The following is a 16,693-nucleotide window of genomic DNA, read 5'->3' as shown; positions in this document are numbered from 1 at the left end:
CACCAGGCCACAGTCTCGTTTCTTTTGCAAAAAAACAAAACTAAAACAAAGACTCAACATCTCACAGCTTCAGAGCTGAGTTGTGGACTCTCCTCTGGCACTGGAAATGCCATCTGTCTAGTGTGGTCCCCGCAGGCCGCAGGTGGCTACAAACACTTGAAATGTGGCGGGTGTGAGGGGGAAGTGAATGCTCGATGCTCATCAGCTAAATTGACTTCACTTCAACAGCCACCCACAGCAGTGGCATCCATCCTGGACACAGCATCTCGGGGCCCCATGGGGCTGAGCCATCACGGGACCCTGCCCTGCCTGTGCCCAGCCCCACCAGAGGGTGGAGGAAGATGGAGGCGGCGGCCGCAGCAAGAGCAGGGGGCTTTGCCAGTCCCAGGCGCAGGTCCAGGCCTCTGTGAGGAGATGCGGGAATGACAGCCGGCCCCGTGCCACAGCTACTTCTCAAACACCAACCCCACAACGATGGAGTGCCGTCAAGGATGCCGCCGGGCCAGGCCCCATTCCTCCTTCCCAGACCTCCCTGGATTGCTCCGTCCATGCTCACTGAAACACGCTTTCTGCCAATTGTTGAGAAAAAAGAAATCAAGTCTTAATATTCCTGTCATTGTAAAAGCTTAATGGTTATTTTTACAGATTTTGTATAAATTTAGAATCAAATAAACAAGTCATATGCCATTCACAACAATAACCTTTCTTAAAAAGGGAGACGTGCATGGCTGTCTGTCCTCGTCACCATCTGCAGCCCGTCACGAGTGAGGCACGTACGACTGGCCACTCGGGCCTTTGCCCTTAAATGCACTGTGTTTTGGTGGCAATGGGATGGAATCAAGAGTGACCTTTATTGAACACTAGTTCTTGATCCTTTAGCCAAATAAGGTTAAGTCCAGCTGCATCCGAAGCTCCAGGAGACAGCCGTTCTGAGTGCAGACCAGCTGCCTTTAGGTCTGCGCTGTTTAACCTGAACCACCTCTCCGCTTTCTTCAGGTCTGTATGGTTTTTCTTAGTGTCAGGCTATATGTGGCTCATCACAAAATCAGCTACCTAACACCACACAGAATGTAACATCTCTTAGCTGAAGAACAGGTTTCAGGCTGGGGGCAATGGGTCATGCCTGTAATCCCAGCACTTTGGGAAGCCAAGGCAGCTGGATCACTTGAGGTCAGGAGTTTGAGACCAGCTGGGCAACATGACGAAACCCTGTCTCTACTAAAAATACAAAAAAATTACAGGTGGTACACACCTGTAGTCCCAGCACTTTGGGAGGCCATGGTGGGCGGTTCACTTGAGGTCAGGAGTTCAAGATCAGCCTGGGCAACACGGCGAAACCCCATCTCTACTAACAATACAAAAAAATTACAGGTGGCACACACCTGTAGTCCCAGCTACCCGGGGAGGCTGAGACACAAGAATCACTCGAACCCGGGAGGCGGAGGTTGCAGTGAGCCGAAATCGCGCCACTGCACTCCAGCCTGGGTGACAGAGCAAGACACCGTCTCACAAAAAAAAAGAATCGGTTTCCGCCCTTTATCCTAAGACACCAGTGTGGACACACAAATGGCCCAACGCTGACTCAGGAAGGCCCCGTGCTGAGCGTGCTAGCCAGGCAAACTTGCCAGGCGCACCTGAGGGCTCTGAATCGGTCTGCCATTCATGCAGGAACAGCTTCTACACTGGGGAAAGGCAGGTGAACCTCTCACACTGTGTGGACAGCAGCACTCGCACTGTTTACCATTCTCCACGCCAAGAGGGCGACCTTGAGAGGCAGGCAAAGGTGAGCCTGGCTTGGTCCCAAAAAGCAGCGGTGGGGAGTGGCAATTCTTCCCACTGGGCCTCGTGGCCAATGTGGCCCGACATCCCGGAAGTGGAGCCTAGCACCCCACTCACCACAGTCAACTCCCTCAAGTCTTGTTGCTGACTTAACTGCTTCCTGTGGAACATCAATAGAAGAAAATACATCACGCACCTCAAGGAACATTACCTTGTAATGTAGTAGTACAATGTATTTCCAAACACACAAGATGAATGCAAGCTCTTCGGTACAAAAACATTTGTTTTAATCAACCTCCTCCTTACGCAACACAATAAAAAACGATTCCAATGTGGCCCACGAGACTGGAAGGCAATGGACAGGGCGCATGCCCCACAGCTCACAGGCACCCTGCTCTCAGAAAGCCACGCTGGAGGGCAGAGCGGGCACTCCGAGGGCAGCAGCAGTGCCGGTCAGCCCCCCACCTGCCGCCACTGTGTATCCCTGATGATCAAAACCAACGGCCCTGAGAGCAGCCCAGCCTGCGGCCGTGGCTAGAGGAGAAGGAGACGCCTTGTACCCACATCTCACATCCCAGCAGGGGCCACAGCAGGCAGCGGACTCGGTGAGGGAGCGGGAGGAAAATTAAGACAGCAGAGGGAAGGGAGTGTGCTGGGTGAGAGGATGCTGTCTTGCAGGGCTCCTGGCCATCCCCAGAGCACCTGCCCAGCCAAGGAGTGGCTGGTTGGCTGGAGTGCCTCCTTGCCCTCTGGCCACCTCCTTCTCTGTGGCCTCAGTTCCAGGCCCTCCTCACCATCGTGCCCATCTTCATCCTGCACAGCCCTAATGGGTCCCACTGTGCTGAGAAAACTGTCAGCCTAACATCAGACCTGCCCACGTGGCTGCCAACTATACTTCCTGAGCACCTACAGGCTGGGCTTCAAATCAAGGTCAGGGAAAACCATGAATCTCTAATCCCCCTAACCTCTGCAAAAATAATTTTTTTTTTTAAATTAAAAAATAAAAAAAAAAAAACAAGAAAAAAAATGTGTGTTCATTTTTTTTCCCCAGAACAATGACCCAGATTATTCATATTCATGAAGTTCTCAAAGGGGTCCTTGATCTAAAAAAGGGTCCTGACCCCGCAATGGGCCTCCAGCACTTGGACTCCCTGTGGAGGACCCACCCCAGACCCCCTGAGCTTGTTAAACACGTGTCTTCCTGGGCCCCTCCCGGGAAACCCAAGCTCAGTGAAGCTGGGGCTGGGCCTTGAACCTGCACTTTTAAAAAGTTCCCCCAACTTTTCTGATGAGAAGCAGGGGTGAAAACTCCATGGTGTTAACCCAGGAGCCTTCTCCCCTGACGGCTGAACCAGTGCAGAGGCGGAGCTGCCGGACAGGAGCTGTGGGGCAGGTGCTGGGGCTCCTCAGCTGCCTCTGCCCTGGGACCCCTCCCCCGGCCCCAGCTCAGGCACCGCCTGGCTCTGCTTCCACTCAGGTGTTCCAGCATTTCTCACAGGTGAGACTTACTTGGAAGACAGGTGATGATTACAGCGAGACTCCTGGCTCTGCCACATCATCAAGAGAGGCCAAGCCAGAGCCAGGGCGCTTGCAGGAGCTCACCACCACAAATCCAGCCCATGTCCTCTTTCACAAGAAGAGGGTAGCCCCACGCCGCACACGCACCTGACACCTGGCATCATTATCGGAGTCACTGAAATGTCACTGAATCACAGTCACCCTAGTTTTAAGGCAATAATGGAAGCTGCTCTCCGGCCCAGCACAGAGGCACGAGGTCCCAGGTTACAACGGGCTCTTTCTCATGATCAGCCTTGGATCAGCCTTAGGTTTATTCAGTACAAGGCACAGGCACTCACCTCCACACCACAGTCCTCCTTCCTCTATGCCTCCATCTTTTTTGGAACCAAAACTCCACACAACTCCCTACACACTGCAGTCCTCCCTGCCTGGTGCTTGCCCAAGAACTCCTCGTCTCAACCCACAACAGGCGTTCTCTGGGCACCCCAAAGGCTACAGTCCCAGCCCCTTTGACAAACAAATGTGCTCAGTGTCTGTTCAGCCAAGAGCCCCTCAGACCCTTCCCACCCCTGACTTGCCTCAGCGTCGGGGCCACAGCGCCCAGGCCCTCAGTGCGCAGGTGAGAGGCACACACCTTACACCCAGGAGAGAGGCCCGACGACCGCCACAAGCCCTGAGGTGCAGGACCCTCTTCAGGCCCCAAACTATAGAGCCAGCCACTAGCTCAACAGGACTGATCCCAGAGTTTGTTTCTCAAAATAAATCAAGCAAGTGTTCCACTGAAAAAAGAAGGCAAGCAAAGAGAAACAGCCACACGCATCAGGCACAAGTCTCAGATCCAGTCCCTTATAAAAGCTCACTTCCACCACTCAGCTCAACTCAGAGGTCACGGGATTTGCATCAACAGAAGCTCCAGTTGAAAGAACGTGGATGCTGTGAAACTCTGCTAAATGATCCCAAGTTCTTTTCTGAATCTGGAAGGAAAAGGAAAGAAGTGCCAAAAAGTTCACGGAAACAGTGCCGTGAACCATTTAACAGATGTTTCTTATCAAGAGCTGCAGGGGTGGGCCTGGACACCACCACACTTCCACAGTGGGACCCTAGCCCAAACCAGCAGCCGGAGAGGCCGTGACACCACGCCTGAAACTTACTAGCAAGAACACTCTGAAAAAGCAAAAGTGACAGCAGAGATACAAATCAACTAGCATATGTGGAAAGTACATTTAAACTATCAAACCAGAACCTACCATATTAACTTAGGACTTAAGTCCTTTTTAATAATCAGTCATGTTCAAATACTGACTTCCTTTCAGTGTAGATAAGGTTATAAATCAACTTGAAAATGTGCTACATTTTGGAATTAAACCTTGTACTTGACAATCAGTGCTAAACACTAAACGAAATGTCAACACCCAAACAGGAAGTATGACAATGATTAGGAGAAAATCAGCCCACGCCCAGCCGCACTGCCCACAGAGGCCCCGACGCCAGTGACACCACACACACAGGTGCCCCTCAGCACGGAAGCCGAGAAAACCCTTGCCTGACAGAGCGGTGTTCTGTTTGAAACAAGTCACTCTTGAAAAAGTGACCATTCAAGCAGGGGGGGCAGACTTATAAAAAGACCCTGGGACACCTGAGGGTGTGGCTGCTGCACTGCTGAGCGGCTCCAGGTTCAGCAGGTGGTGGAACCAAGGGTGTCCCAAGCACCCACGACACATCAGACACTTGATGCTACATTTTCACACAGATTCCACACAAGAATCCGTCTTGCAGGCAAAGACACTGAAGGCAGAAGCCAGTGGGAACCCACACAGGACCCAAGAGCCCTGCTCTGCCGCACACCCTTTGCAAAGATGCTGTGACTCAGGAAGGCACGGCGCCAGCTGTGCCTGCACAGCCAGACAAGACGCGGCTTGCACGGGGCCACTAAAGAAATCACCTGGAGGTAGCAGGTTCCCTGTGTGAAGACAGCATAAGAACCTAAAATGTGTCAACAATTCTCTTATACAAAATGTTATTTTTGTAATTGGTTGAATGTACTAAAACTCCATTAAAAGTCGAGCAAGTTTTTTTTTGTTTGTTTGTTTGTTTTGTTTTGTTTTTTTTTTTGAGACAGAGTCTCGCTCTGTCGCCCAGGCTGGAGTGAGTGGCGCGATCTCGGCTCACTGCAAGCTCCGCCTCCCGGGCCCACGCCATTCTCCTGCCTCAGCCTCCCGAGTAGCTGGGACCACAGGCGCCCGCCACCGCGCCTGGCTAATTTTTTGTATTTTTAGTAGAGACGGGGTTTCACCGTGTTAGCCAGGATGGTCTCCATCTCCTGACCTTGTGATCCACCCGCTTTGGCCTCCCAAAGTGCTGGGATTACAGGCGTGAGCCACCGCGCCCGGCCGAGCAAGTTTTAAGGACAAATCCAAGACCCGTCTGCTGGTACCTCCTGGAGGGCAGAGGAGAGACACTGGGATGGAAGTCAAGTGGCATTTTTTCACATTCAAACAGCACCCCTCACTAACATGTGGAACACAGCAGAGTGTGACCCTCTCAGTGCACTCGAGGCAGGGAAGAAAAACGTCCTCCGTGTGTCCTCTAAGGCCGTGTGTGAACTCCACTGGAACTGAACTCAGAACGGAGACCTCAGACTCTGGACTACACACCTGTCAGCACCCAGGCCTCCCAATCCTGCCTCTTCACACAGAGAACACCACTGAATCTGCCAGTAACAAAGGAGGTGGGTGGCAGGGAAGGTATTCTGGCAGAATCCTGAATAGCCAAACGGTAAATCACCGTATTTCAGAAGAAATGAAAAGGCTTTGTAAACACTCAGGCTCACAAAAAAGGAAAGTGTATTAGTTCTATATGTAGCAAAAAACCAAAATTCTGACACACAGTCATGCAGCATGATTAGAATATTCTAAACAAAACTGTTAAATGAAAATCTTGATATTAAAGGCAGTACAGAGTAGTGTTTAAGAGTGTGAACCCTGGAGCCTGGGTTCAAATTTGTATTTCATAATTTACTGCTGTGTGGTTTGGGTAAGTTACTTTACTTCTCTGTTCCTTAGCTTCCTCATGAATGAACTAACGATAACGTCAGTACCTGTCGAGCAGGCTGTTCACACTCGAGTGGGAAGCTCACCTGTCGAGTGGGACGATCACACGAAGAAAGAGAATACAACATGCTCGTAACGGTACTGGAACAATCAGTATTAAATATTACCGTCTGCTCAGGTAAGAGCCGTCATTAATAGATGGACACGTGAAGAAAACAAGGTAAAGTCTATGAGGGACTCAGTCACTCCCTCACTCTTCGCCACATTCTAAAAGACAACACTGTGGCAGGCACTGGGCTGGGCAGGGAGGAAGTGCCACCAACGAAGTTCCTGTCCTCAACAAGGGGAAGGGAACTGGTATTCTGGGGCATGTACTAGGTGTCAGACTGAGGTAGAAAATGATTTCGTGGCAGGGCGCGGAGGCTCACACCTGGAATCCCAGCACTCTGGGAGGCTGAGGCAGGTGGATCCCTTGAGATCAGGAGTTTGAGACAGCCTGGCCAACATGGTGAAACCCCATCTCTACTAAAAATAAAAAAATTAGGCAGGCGTGGTGGCCGGCGCCTGTGGTCCCAGCTACTCAGGAGGCTAAGGCAGGAGAATGGCTTCAAGCCGGGAGACGGAGGTTGCAGCAAGTCAAGATCGCACCACTGCACACCACCCTGGGCGACAGAGTGAGACTCCATCTCAAAACATAAAACAAGAAAATGATCTCGTCTGCTCCTCTTATCAGCAAAGTGCTACCTGTCCGATGAAGGAGCTGAGGCTGACAGCCGGAAAAGGGGCCCTGGGCACCAGTTAGGAAGGGCAGCAGGGACGGCCCTGGCTACCCAGCATGTGGCCCCTGCGCCAGTTTCGGGCTCCTCAACTCTCTGCTGTCCTCGCCACAAATCCAGCGGGTGGGAAGGCCGCACAGTACTCAGCCAGGCCCGCAGCAGGCATTCGAGAAACGTCTGTCCAACCAAACCGAACGGGACCCCTTCTCCAGGTGTCCCGGGCAATCATCCCAAAGCTGCCGGAGCCAGGCCAGGGCCTGTCCTAGAGGACGGTTCAGATAAAAAGGCCCCTAGGAGGTGACCCTCACCCCAGGAGAGCCTGCAACACCCCGACACCCACCACCTCGCCGCCGGTCCCCCGATGAAGCGGCGAGGCTGAGGTGCTGTGACGACCTAACAGTCTTGGCCTGGGCTTATAAACTTGGAAAGTCTAAAGACGTATTCTTCTGAGTACCAAAATGTAACTGACCAAAGAAGGAACCTCTTAAAATTACATTACCAAAGATAGATGCTAGGTAGCAAGTTCTCAACCGTGCGTAGTCTGCTAAGAGTTATAAATTAAAGACAAAAACAGAGCCCAGGGGAATGAACGAGGGCCCGCGGGCACCCTCCCTGGGAAGACACAGGCCTGCGGGACAAGAAGACCAGGGTCGGAGTGGGGCTGCGTCTCCCTGCCCTTCCTCCCGGCGGAACTCGCCCTCCTCACCTACAGGATCGCCCTAAATGCGTACGAAATCCTTCCCTGTTCCCGGTGAGCTGGTGAGAGAGGGCGAGTCCACCAGCAGGTGCGTCCGTCCCCACCTCCTGCTCGGCGGGGCAGCAGCGGGGCCGGGGGCCTCGGGGAGCCGGGTCGGGGGTCCCGGGACCGCAGTTGCCGGGCGACCGCAGGGGGAGGGGTGCGGGGGCCGCGGGACCCAGGCCTAGGCCCCGAGGCCCGGTCGCAACTTTCCTCCCAAAGTTTTTCCGGGGCGCCAGGCTGCGGCCTAGGCCGGGCGCGCCTCCCTGTGGGGGTCGAGGCCGGGGCCGGGGCTGGAGACGGCCTGCGGACCCGGGTCCTGTCCGGCCCGCCCTCCCCCCCCCCCCCCGGCCCCAGCCCGCGGCCCAGGTCCCGCAGCTCGCCGGGGTCCCGGGCCTTCGCGTGGCGGCGGCGGGGGCCACTCACCTGGACGCGGGTCCCTCGGTTGCCGGCCGAGCTCGTTGCCGCCCCGCCCCCGCCCCGCAGGCCCGCGACCCACTGACACCAAGGCGGAAGTGCGGCCCGCCGCCTCGCCGACTGACAGCCCGCGCCTGCCACTGGCTGCGCCCGGCGCCGCCGCGTCGGCCGCCGCCCACCCAATCAGCGCCCGGCCCGAGGCGCGCGCCGGGGGGCGGGACTAGGCTAATCCCTTCGCGGAGGGGCCTCTACCTGTGCCCCGCCCACGCAGCGGAGTGACGGCGAGGACAGCCAGTCACAGCAGGAGAGAGGCGGGGTTATGCAGCCCCTGAGCCAAAAGAGGAGGGAGGGAAGGAGGAAAGGGCGTGGCTGCGGAGAGCAGAGTTGACAAACAGTGAGTCAGGTGGCCCCGGGCGTGGGCGCTCCGCCCGCAGGTGCACTGCGTCCTGGCGGCGGTGCGGGCCTGCGAGGCCCACCTCTCAGCTACCCAAAGCCCAGGGGGCCTTTTCCCACAAATGCTGGGGACCTTGCGATAACTGGGGCGTAGCTGCTCCCACTGTCCTACCAAATCCTGAATATCCGCCTCCTTTGCATGCCATTCACCGCCAACCAAAATCCAGCGCCAATTTACCCCTGCAGCTGCATCCCTGATCGGTTCACTGCCATATACTTAAAGCCTTTTGGACTCCCACTGGCCTACAGTGGCTCCATGGTTAAGCCCAGAAGTTCTGGAATCAGACCTGAAGCTTGCATTCTTTACCAGCTGTGTGGATTTGGACAAATTAATTAACCTCTCTGAGTGTGTGTGCACCCGGAGTTTCATTTGCAAACCAGGGTTCCCCTGTCATCATCTCATTTAAGTCATGGGTCTGGTTTGAGGTGAGTGGAGTGGCATGAACCAGGCTGGCTACATAGAGTCCCAGCAGTTGGTTTAGGGGTCAGCCTGTGACCCAGTTCTAGCCAAAGAGGCTCAGTCCTGGGACTTTTGCTGTAGGGTCAGAGTTCAGACCAGAGGGGAGGCTGAAGTCAAATGACTCTCCCATCTGCCCACAGACCTCTCCAGAGCTGGGTTAGGTGAGACGGCGAAGGGGCCACTCTTCCACATCCCGCCACCTGAGAACAGGGCTGCGCGGGAGTGAAGGCAGCCCAGGGGAAAGCCGAAGCAACCACGGCCAGGTCATGTGGACCCTGCCGCACCTCAGCAGGTGCTTTCCTTGACTTTTCAGTTATGTGAACCACATGCTCGTTTCTGCTTCAGCCCATTTGAGGTAGAGCCAAGAGTCCTGGGCTCCCTGTGGCCTTGAGAGCCCTGGCGAATGACCCATGACCCCACAGCGCGTTCTGCAGCAGACCCAGCGCCCGTTGAGCCTCTGTACCCCCTCCTCAGGCCTGGTCTCCCCACTTCCAGGCTGCCCCTAGCGGGACCGTGGGGGCAGGGACAGGCCTTTGCCCCATCTGTGGCCCCGTGGCAGACGCGGGTACTCTCTATCAATGTCAGGGCATGAGTGAGCCAATGAACGTGGCCTCTGTGGCAGGGGCGGGGTCCAGACCACATCTCTGGGCCCAGCAGGGCCATTCTCCCCCACCCCAGGGACTGGCCCCACTCACTGGTGGGCCACTGTCAGCCGGCGCCACTAGAGACGTGCCAGGACTAGGAAGGAGCTGGATGAGCCTCTCCTGAAGAGAAAACGGGGAGGAGGGCGGGCAGGCCTCAGCAACAAAGGGGTTGCCATGGTTACCTCTGAAGAAAGCGACTCCAGCCGGTGAAAGGGAAGGGAAGGCATTCGGCCCCCAAGCCAGGACAAGGACGATGAGGCCAGTTGCCACGGAGATGACCGCACCGCACAGTTTCCCCTGTGGGCCTGGCCAAGGCCAGCGCAGGGTCCCAGAAGCCCACCACTCTCCATGCCCCTCACCCTAAGTCTATAACACTCTAACCCCTGTGCCCTTGAGGGACTCCGACCTGCCTGCCCACCCCTTGACCACGAGCTCTGCAGTGAGGGCAGCCTCACAGGCTCAGGTAGAAGGACCCTCTCATCTGCCCAGGGCCCACCCCAGGGCCAAGGAGGGAGATCCACCCTGGCCTTGGCGGTGGGGGTATGATCTCAGATGGCCTCTGGGCTGGAACAGAGGCTTCACCCCTCTTCACAGATGCAGTCACTGAGTTCCAAGGGTAGTCTGCCATCAGCCAGCGCTGCTGGAGATGTTCCACGACTGGCAAGGGCACTTCCTCCCTGGGGCCAGTTGCTGGGACTGGGCGAGAATCCTCCCTCGGTTGGTGGGTTATAAGGAGGGTGCCTTGAGACCAACTTAGGCATCTTCATCATGATATTTGCTAGGTCACGAGGCCAATTTGAGAGGCACAGTTCTGCAAGGATGAAAGATGGGAGTGGAAAAGACAGCAAAGATGGACGAGCTGGGGCCATGATAATGAAGACGATGATGATGATGGCGGCCGAGTGTCCTGTGATTTACAGGCCCATCTGGTTTCATGTTTGCAACAGCCAATCAAGTGGGTACCAGATGCTATCATTCCCACTTTACAGATGAGCAGACTGAGCCCCAGACAGGTTAAGGGACTCCCCCAGCCCTGCAATGAGGAAGGGCCCAGCACAGCTCCAGGCACAAGGAGGCACGCCAGGCAAGGGGAGGTCTGGTGGACCAGGCCTGGCCCGGAGCTCGTCTGCAAGGCAGAGCTCCACCCAGGCTCCCGGACCAGCATCCACACATGAACAACAGGCCCAGGAGTTCCCATGGCTGTGGCTGCTGGACCCCCACACATGCTCTCCAGAGCCTGAGAAATGCTCATCCTGCAGGTGATTTGGGGGGTGTCTGCTCCCACCTGCACTGCTCTCAGACCAAATTTCTGCTTCCTGACAGAATTTCTAGGATCCTCCCTCTGTCCTCTCCCTCCCTCACCACGGGGCAGGTCACCAGTGGGAGGATTTCATGACCCACATGCCTCCCAGGGCTGGCGTGCAGGGTCCAGCAGTCCCAGCCACATCTATGTCATCCCGCTTCCTTTCCCCTCACTGCGAAGGAGGCGGAAGAGAGGTTGTTGCTCCCACCTTTTGGATGGGGAAACTGAGGCTTAGAGAACAGATGCAGCTTGCCCAGGGCCTGGCAGCACCAGTCCCGCCCACAACCCACCGCCCTTTCCCCCGCTCCAGTCTTACCTCCTCCCCCAGGTTTCTGGGTCTGGGTTTATCTCTTTATCTAGGTCTGCACCCACAGCTGCCCCATTAGATCAAACAGGGGTTGGCTTCCAGGAACGCCGGGTGCCTTGGCATTGCTGGCCTGGCTGGCAGCTGCTGGCTGGTAAGCCCCGGGAAAGGCTGTCTCCTCTCCCCAGGCACTCCCCAGGCCTTTAGAGAGGACATTCTCCCACTCTCTTTTATGGAAAGCCATGGAATCTTCTGTGTGGATGCAGCCTGGGCAGCCAGAGAGGGGCTGGCCACTGAGGCCTGGCCCTGGCCCTCACGTGGCCGCAGCTGACCCCTCCCCACCGCAGCTCTCCAGTCTCCTCTGCAACGTGACAGCCCTGGCTTCTCTACCGTTGGGAGGAGAGTATTTTTAGTTTTGAACCCACCACGTGAAGCGAGACAAGTTATCAATAGCAGCAGCAAAGGGCTTTTTCTTTCTCTTTTTTTTTTCCCCATATCTTTGGGACCTGAACAATCTGCACCCATTAAATTCTGCCAAAAGAAAAAAATAGTGTTCCTCTTAGAAACTTTTTACCCCACGGCTTCCTTGCTGCTGCAGCTTTGCAAACCCACTCTTCCTGGGGTGACCCCACCTGTCTCCGCAGCCCCCCTCTCCACTCCTGGGCACTGAGACCTGCCCGGGAACAGGCCCATCTGAGCAGAGGGCCAGGGTGGGGCTCAGGCCACAGCTCCAGAGCAGTTGGAATGAGGAGCTGGGGAGAGGGGAGAAGGCCCCCCAGTTTCCCGCTCACAGAGCTGGCAGCAGCCGCAGCCTCTCCTGAGTGCTTGCTGCGTGCCCAGGGCCAGGCCCAGCTCCTCTGAGTGCAGCAGCTCAGGGACACGCCCCACCCCACAGTGAAGGGTGGAGAAGGCGGCCTCTTCCCAGAGCTCGTTCAGGCTGTAATTCCTTGTTTCTGGAGGAAGGGGTTCCTCAGTCAAGTGGGTTTGAGAAAACTAAACAAAGTGAACAGGGGCCCTCCCCAGCCTTAGGCTTCCCAGCGCCCGCCCCACTCAGGGGCACATGGCGGCTCCAGGACCCAGGAACCAGAGCCCGCCCCACTCAGGGGCACATGGCGGCTCCAGGACCCAGGAAGGGCCTGATGCAGACTCCCGGCATATGAGAATGGAAGCCCTTTTCCTTTTTTTTTTTTTTTTTTTTTTTTTTTTTGACGGGGTCTCGCTCTGTCGCCCAAGCTGGAGTGCAGTGGCCGGATCTCAGCTCACTGCAAGCTCCGCCTCCCGGGTTCACGCCATTCTCCTGCCTCAGCCTCCTGAGTAGCTGGGACTACAGGCGCCCGCCACCTCGCCCGGCTAGTTTTTTGTACTTTTTAGTAGAGACGGGGTTTCACCCTGTTAGCCAGGATGGTCTCGATCTCCTGACCTTGTGATCTGCCTGCCTCGGCCTCCCAAAGTGCTGGGATTACAGGCTTGAGCCACCGCGCCCGGCCGGAAGCCCTTTTTCTATGAAGTTTCTTGCAGGACACTGCAGTGGCTTCCTGCCTTGCTGGGGGAAACATTTGAGCCAACATGGCTGCCTGCCCTTTAGGACTGGTTAGAGCTGCATTCCTGAGAAAGCTCAGAATAACAGAGGCTTCGACAGGGTAGAAATGTACTTTTCTCTCAGGTGACACAAGCCTAGGCTGTCCGGCTGGCAGGGTACCATGCATCCTCAGGGACAAAGCTCCTACCTCACTGTATCACTCTCCTAGTGCTGGCTTCCAGCCTCAGTGTCACCTCATGGCCCAAAACAGCTGCTGGTGCTCCAGCCATCACAAGCACAGCTGACCAGAAAGGAGGAAGGAAAAGAGGAAGAGCAAAAGTGCTGCTCCCTAGATGAGTCAGCTCCCTTTGAGGATCTGTCCCTGAAGACACAGCCAGCACTTCTGGGTGTGTCACATCTCACTGGCCAGAACTCCATCCTATGCCACCTTTGGTAGGATAGCAGCATTTTAGCTAAGTGCATTGCCAGCCTAAACAAAACATGAGGCTACAGGGAGCAAGTTACAGATGGCCCCACAGCCAGGCCTAGACTGTCCCAGGCCCAGAAATGTGGACATCTCCAGAACTGACCCATAACTGTCCTGCCTCAGGAGAGCTGACAGCCCCAGATGCAAGACAGAGCGCCTGGTACACGTTCCCTGGCATACCTGTGGCACGAGGGCTGTGCTCCGACTCCACGCCCCAGCGTGGTGCTGCAGTGGCCACTTCAGTGTTGGCCCTGGAGTTTCCTCCTTCCTGGCTGCGCCCTGACTGATGGGAAGTGGGTTCCTGCTCCTTCTCGAAATACCTGTTGAAATCCTGCTGCACTCTGCTGGCCCCGCCCTGGGTGCTGGGCACCTCCAGAAGCAGGGCACCCACCCCAGAGGCTGCTAGGCAAAGGGCTTTCCTAGTGTGGGAAAGTGGGGGACCCCAGGGAACCTCTGCACCCTTCCTGAGGGCCTGTGCAGGGTGGGCAGGGTGCGGGCACCTCCCTGCAGGGAATGGGAGGGGCAGGTGGGAGCCGGAGGAGAGACAGCTGGGCTGGGTTAGATTTAACTTGCTGCGGGAGCCAAGTGCGTTGGCTGGAGCCACTGGCTGGGCCTCGGTGCCAGGGGATGCGCCAGGCACGGGGGTGGGAGGGGCAAAGTTTAAATATGCCTGGGGAGCCAAGATGGGGGGCAGAGATGGGGCCCAGGTTGAGGAGCTGCCGGGGGCCTGAGGGTGGCACCATGGGCTTTTCCTTGGGAACAGCCCAGCAGCACGCTTGCCCCTCAGCTGGAGCGGGGGATGGGAGTTGGGTAAGAGACAGCCAGCCAGAGATGTGGGGTTCTTCTGGGGATGGGTGTACTCCCCCAGTTGCACCCCTGGGAGAGGAGGTCAGGGAGTGGGTGGAGGAGATGGCTAGCGGTCTGTGTGTCAGGGGTCACAGCAGGGCACTGCATGCCCAGCCCAGTCCTCATGGTCATGGTAGAGAGGGGTGACCCATGAGGCGGAGCTATACCCACCAGGAGCTTCATGCAGGGCTCACAGCACCCAACCTGTGCTGTCCCATGGCACCTGAGGTTAATTTACCACTCTACCATTCCCGGCTTGACATTCTTCATCATTTTGGGGCAAGGAGCTCACATTTTCACTGTGTGGAGGACATGGTGAATCCTGCAGCCATCCTGGGCGAGGAGGGTGCGGCCCAGGAAGCAGGGTCCGCGGGGTACCTGGTAAATTCTGCAGCTGTCCTTGGCAAGGAGGGTGCGGCACTGGAAGCAGGGCCCATGGGGTTTCAGCAGTTGCGTGCAGTCAGCCAGGAGATGCCATCCCTGCCAGGCATGGCCACAGGCCGGGCGAGCAGGCTGGGCCTGTTCTGGGGAAGAGATGGAGGAGCTGATAAGATGCCCTGTGCTGGGCTCCTGTGCCTGGTGCCAGCCTGCACAAGCTGGGGGAAGGCAGTCTGCCCAGGAGTCCCATGCCCCACGGCTGGGAGATCCCTGGGGCCAGGGAGGACCATGCTGGCTGGTGCTCCCACCCTCTGGCTGGCTTCAGGAAATAGGGGTTCAGTAATGCCCAGGGCATCTGCAGGAGGTGGGCATGGGTCGGTCTGGGCAGATGGCTGGGAGTTGGGGTGGAACCTGGAGCCCATAGGGGTCTATACCCGGCCTTTGCTGATGGAGGTCCTAGGTGCTGATGGAGGTCCTAAGTGGGCCACAGAGGCACTCTGAGCCCCAGCTTCCTGGGGGCAGAGCAGGGGAAAGCTGTTTGGAGGGGGCGTGCGAGCATTGCCAGGGCTCTGCCCAGCATCCACCATATCTCCTAGGAACAGCCCTGAATCCTCCTTTGGGAACTACCCATAGGTTGGTACTAAGCTGAGCCCATCTCTTACCCCAGATAGGGCATGTGACTGGGACCTGGGCAATACTCATCGCCTGGGCATCACTCATCCCCTAGCCATAATCAGTCAGATCATACTCGGGCCTTTCATGGACCCCAGGTCTGAGCTGGGATGTCAGCCTGGAGGTGCCATGCCAAGGGTAAGTGCTGCCTGAGAGGACGGCAGGCTGAGCCCAGGGTGGGGACACCAGTTCTGATGGCAGCCATCGGGCTCCTGGATCCAGCCATGCCTGAAGGAGATAGCACCACCAATGTACTCTCAGATGCAGGCAAGGTTTCCATCCTGGTAAATGAAGCATCCTGAGCTATCTGCCCACCTCGCCACACAGGGAGAGGACGGCCACCTGTCCCAACCGGTCTCTGACTCCCTCCTCTTCCTCATCAGGGCATTCCAGGCTGGGGTCACCCTTCAGAGGAGCACACAGCTGGACACTCAAGATGCACACCAAGGAGCCCCAGATGTTTCCACCAGGGTCTTTGTGCCACTGGCTCATCCAGTGCTGCACAGGTGGGACACAGAGCCCAGGGGACGGAGGAGTTGCCCAGTGACCTCACCGCACATCCCTTGGGCACTCCCATCTCTGCTTGGATCAGTTAAGCAACTTCAGAAAAAGTGAAAGGATGATGGGACACCAGGAAGAGGCAGATCTAGGTGAGGTTGGCCAGTGTAGGGCAGGGGGCAGGGGGACGCACCAGGGGGACAAGCACCCCGGGAATGTGGACAGCCCTTCCCCAAGGGCCATGGGGAGAGCCCAGCTGGCCCCACCATGTCCTGCAAAGGCAGCCTCTGGCCTGGGTCTAGGAGCTGCGCCTCCATCGTCCTCCATCAAGGCCCGGGTCTGGTCCCTGCTGCCCCCTGCTCATGCCCTTGGTCTGGCCCGGGCCTCCAGCTGCCCCTTGCTCATGCCCTTGGTCTGGCCCGGGCCTCCAGCTGCCCCCTGCTCATGCCCTTGGTCTGGCCCGGGACCTCGGATTCCCAGCTGCAGCCGGGACGCACCCATGCCACATTGGTGGGTTCCAAGGAAAGCTACGTGAGGCCCTACAAAGCTTTTCGGTCCCAGGCACTCTCCCCTGCTCCCCAGGGACAGCCCAGGCGGGACATCTTGTTCCCTTGTTTTCTGGTTTTGTGTGTGTGTGAGTGGAAGTGTGTGTGGCAGAGTGTGTGGGTGAGAATGTGAATGTGAATGTGGAGTGTGTGTGGAATTGTGGGAGTGTGTGTGGAAGTGTGAATGGAAGAGTGTGGAATTGGAAGCGTGTGTATGCGAGTGAGCGTGGAAGTGTTCTGTGTGAGTGGAAATGTGTGTGAGTGTGTGTGGAATTGTGGGAGTGTGTGTGGAATTGTGGGAGTGTGTG

The 16,693-nt window shown here is 56.7% G+C and overlaps 1 protein-coding gene and 1 long non-coding RNA gene across 5 annotated transcripts in view; both read right to left on the bottom strand.

Annotated features, from left to right (window-relative positions):
- The window catches only part of OSBPL2 (oxysterol binding protein like 2), a 57,805-nt gene extending 49,394 nt beyond the window's left edge, over positions 1-8,411 (bottom strand). For all 4 annotated transcript variants that reach the window (XM_023183170.2, XM_023183172.2, XM_023183171.2 and 1 more), the window contains exon 1: positions 8,286-8,411. The gene's annotated coding sequence lies outside the window, so the exon portion shown is untranslated. The remainder of the gene's footprint in view (positions 1-8,285) is intronic.
- A 5,274-nt stretch (positions 8,412-13,685) lies between these two features.
- LOC111520479 overlaps positions 13,686-16,693 on the bottom strand; it is a 4,788-nt gene continuing 1,780 nt past the window's right edge. The window contains exons 2-5 of the long non-coding RNA XR_004228636.1: positions 15,658-15,840; positions 15,105-15,182; positions 14,619-14,712; positions 13,686-14,322 (exon numbers count right to left, since the gene is read on the bottom strand). This is a non-coding gene — a long non-coding RNA (putative uncharacterized protein FLJ44790). The remainder of the gene's footprint in view (positions 14,323-14,618; positions 14,713-15,104; positions 15,183-15,657; positions 15,841-16,693) is intronic.

Source organism: Piliocolobus tephrosceles, chromosome 20 (assembly GCF_002776525.5).
Source record: "Piliocolobus tephrosceles isolate RC106 chromosome 20, ASM277652v3, whole genome shotgun sequence".
NCBI classification, from domain to species: domain Eukaryota; kingdom Metazoa; phylum Chordata; class Mammalia; order Primates; family Cercopithecidae; genus Piliocolobus; species Piliocolobus tephrosceles.
This window is presented reverse-complemented; position numbering and strand designations above follow the sequence as displayed.